This window comes from Micropterus dolomieu, linkage group LG01, assembly GCF_021292245.1.
Source record: "Micropterus dolomieu isolate WLL.071019.BEF.003 ecotype Adirondacks linkage group LG01, ASM2129224v1, whole genome shotgun sequence".
NCBI classification, from domain to species: Eukaryota; Metazoa; Chordata; class Actinopteri; order Centrarchiformes; family Centrarchidae; genus Micropterus; species Micropterus dolomieu.
The window spans coordinates 46,063,579-46,067,953 of NC_060150.1; positions in this window are offsets into that span (position 1 = coordinate 46,063,579).

The window sequence follows — 4,375 nt, forward strand, 5'->3', positions numbered from 1 at the left end:
TTAGCCGGGTTTAAGTAAAACAAAATAAATCAATATGATAATCGGATATTAAATAGTTTACTGCTCTAGATGACAGAGATCTGATGGCCTGAGATCGACAGCATGTTATTAATCTGTGTTGACATGAATAGGTGTAAGAATGACATTTTGACATTATGATGATCCACAAAAATACAATGACAAAGTCACTCACTCTCTTATATCACTACACACTTACTTACTTACTTACTGCACACTACAAAACCTGAACACATCTGAATGGATTGTATATGGATCTTGATCTGCATAATTTATTCTTTATTCAGATTGATTCGCTGCAGTTTGTCAGAGATCAGCTGTGCTTCTCTAGCCTCAGCTCTGAAGTCCAACCCCTCCCATCTGAGAATGCTGGAGCTGAGTGACAACAATCTGCAGGATTCAGAAGTGAAGCTGCTGTGTGATTTTCTGGAGAGTCCACAATGTAGACTGAAGACTCTGGGGTCAGTTCATTGACTCTCTGTTACTACTGTATATCTTGGATATTTCATTAACAATTGGACCTTATTTATGTTCACACATATCTTATCTCCACAAAGTTGTAATTTTTCTTTATTTATATTTTCATGTTTCTTGTATTAAATTTAGTCAGTTTTGTGGGGACCATTCATTCCTGCCTTCCCTGGCTCCTTTCTTTAACCATAACATCTAAACTACATGTCTACTCTTAAGCCTAAACCAACCACTAACCCAATTCTAACAGTATAACAAGGTCTTAATCCAAATCCACAGCCCTTTAAACTTGTGGTGTCCAACATTTTGGACCCCACAAAGCTGTAGGACCGCACAAGTATAGTGAACCCCAATTTTTGGTCCCCACGGACATTATAAAACAAGCCCCTACACATATATACAGTTTATATATGTATATAGAGGGACACAGAGAGATAAAAGCATTTCCAAATGCAGCTGTATAAAGGATTATTATAGTTTTTCTCTCTATTTCCAGACTGGCCTGAGATCAGCAAAGTGTTATTAATCTGCGTTGACAGGAATAGGTGTATGAATGTTTAAGTTTAAGTTTAAGTTTAAAATTTATATATCACCAGTATAAAATCACCAGCTGTGTGGTCCCAGTACACTTTACAGAAAACAGAGACACAGAATTTGCAGAAAAAGAAATACATAAGAAAAACACATTAAAAAACAACAATAAAATAGACAATTATAAAACTAATAATATATACAATAAAATAAAATAGATCATTAAAATGTATAAAAATTCATAAAATACCCTAGCCCAAACTATAAGCCTTCTCACAAAATACAGAAAACCATCCCTAGCTAAAAGCTTTACTAAAAAGGAAGGTTTTTAGCCTACTCTTAAAATGGAAATGTTGGTTGCTTCCCGAACCCAGACAGGGGTCTGATTCCACAGCTGAGGTGCCTGATGGCTAAAGGCTCTGGCTCCTATACTACATCTGGAGACCCTAGAAGTTGTTGTTGTACTGACATTTTGATGATGTCTGTAGAAGGCTGACATTATGATGATCCACAAAAACACAATGAAAAATGCTATTCTCATTTTAGGGAAAAGCTAAAAAAAAAAGAAGCTAAAATGAGAAGAGAATTGATTAGGACATAGTAGTGTTGAGCAACACATTTAATCCTGAACACATCTGATTGGATTATTAATGGATTTTTAACTCCATCATTTCTTCTTCTTTCAGATTGAGTATTTGCAGTTTTTCAGAGATAAGCTGTGGTTCTCTGGCCTCAGCTCTGAAGTCCAACCCCTCCCATCTGAGAGCGCTGCACCTGAGTGACAACAAGCTGCAGGATTCAGGAGTGAAGCTGCTCTGTGATTTTCTGGAGAGTCCACACTGTAGGCTAGAAACTCTGAGGTCAGACACCATTTTTTACTTCTGTGCTGAGATTAATATGATGTAAAAGTTGTGGTGACACTAGACTTCAGACATAAGGCTGATATAATGATCCACACTGAGTATCTTTATGCTAAAGTCTATTTTCTTATTCAGTGGTTAAGTCCAATGATTTTTAACCTTAAAAAACTCTTGACTGGATAGTTCACTCTGGACCTCCTGAACTCATGTTTTTGTTTTTAAAAAAGTATGGTAAAATCCATAAATACAATGAATAAATAAATCTCAGTTTCTACTATCAGACAATAATAAAATATTTGCTTTTCCAACATTGTTATGAAGCTGTATAATGCTTATACTGACTGAATAGTTTAAACTGAAGATTCTTTGATTTTTTGACTCCACTATTCCTAAAAGAAATATTGTGGATGTCTATTGTTCCCATTTCTCCCAAATTCCTCCTGACATATTTGGCATCTTTGGAAACTTTGAGATCTTGAGTCGAATCTTAATTCAGTTTCTGTGGGTTTTTATTTGTGTTTGGCTGCACAACATGAGTTTTTATCGATGGAGCCACTGGTGGAGCTGCAGAGTTTAAGAGGTGAAGTCACCTCTTTATTGAAATAGCAGCACGTTTTCATTAATATTAATGAGAGCTCTTTTTACTGCTTTGTATTTTACAGTTTGAACCTGTATCCTGTTGGGTTCAGGTGTTTGGAGTTTCCATTTTATAAACTTAAACACTCTAAACCTTCCTAGCTCTGAAAAGATTATGAATCCTGAATGATTCCAAGCAGGAACATTGTCTTCTAAAGTTACATAATTTATTCTTTATTCAGATTGTGGAGCTGCAGTTTGTCAGAGATCAGCTGTGCTTCTCTGGCCTCAGCTCTGAAGTCCAACCCCTGCCATCTGAGAGAGCTGGAGCTGGGTGGAAACAAGCTGCAGGATTCAGGAGTGAAGCTGCTGTGTGGTTTTCTGGAGAGTCCACACTGTAGACTGGAGACTCTGAGGTCAGACATCTTTTTTTACTTTTATTAATATGATGTGAAAGTTGTGTTGACACTAAACTGCAGATGGAAGGCTGATATTATAGTGATTGTGACAAATTTGCCTCAGGGAGACCACACACACAGAAGTTCCAAAATCCAAATAAATTAATTTAATAATAGGGAAATAAAGTGGAGTGGGGAGAAATGGATGCCGTCAATTGTGTGGGGCATGTGTGGATGCATGAAAGTATGTGTGTGAGTGTTGTAACAGGTAGAAACCCAAACCTAACTCAAAAGGTGCGAAGGCCATGAGGATATTATATCAAGGCTGCCTAAAAGGAGAGCACAGCCTATAGGAAAACAACACTTTTGTGCCTTTGGCCCCTCCCTCCTCTCAGGTGCATGCTGTTGCCCAGGCTCCTGCAATAAGCAAACTTGGTGTGTTTGGTGTTTAGCAAAATCTTTGCAATACAGACGCACATTATTATACTTGAATAAGACTCTCACAATTTATTTATTTATTTTGGTTGGTTTTCTTTTGGCTTTGCTGTAGTAGTAGTTTAAGCATTTTCTCTCTTATGCCATAACTCCCTAATATGCATATGTGTTGAACTGTCAACAATAACTGAGGCCCATGCAAGCTGTGTTATTAGTCTTGTAACATGATCAAAGTGAGGATAATGTTGCAGCGTTTAGGCTCACACTATGTATTTCCAGCCTTCAGCAATATCATCAATTGATTTTACTTCAGTCACAGATACTGACATCCTCGCCTTAATAAAGGCAATGATCAAGCTGGATGACCTAAAGTAATGTAATGTAGTGTGTTTCCCACACACTTGATGTATTTGTTGGCGGCCCACCACGTTATCACTGCGTTTTCTTACTATCAAAAATGTGTAGTGCATATATTCGCTCAGCACCTCCTCTCGCTCAGTCGCTCCTCCTCTCTCTCTCCCTCTCTCTCCACTTTTGCGTCATTCAGTGTGAAACACTGTGTTTACAAACAATAATCGGGATTCATGTTGATAAATATGGGCAGGAGGAGTGTGAGCAAGCATTCTCAATGTGACAACCCTTTCCATTATTTTGTGACTGGTCGGGCTTTTTGATATCTTGTTTATGAAGTAATATATTTCACTGTGTTGTCCACCTTTAGGTGGCCTGCATTAAAACAACACGGGGTGAAGTGTGAGAGATGCGCTTTTTGTAGTCCATCTTCTGAACATTGTAGTTTCATCACGGCAGGTCACGTCAAGTAACACCCGCCGTCACATAATTTCATCGCCTAGAAAAGAGAAGTCGGATTCTCTGAGCCCCGTGGTCCTCTTTTCCTAAGTGCTTATGGATTCTCCTTCACATTTCTCCTTGACCCCATGACGTTTTCCATCGAGGTCAAGGAAAGGTGGTTAGGAAAGGAGATTATTTTGACTTTTCGGACGCAGCCTCTGTCTGGTCCTGATGCATGCCTGATCTTCAATCTCAGAAAGAGCTGATACACACCCTTATCAAAGATCCTGAGTG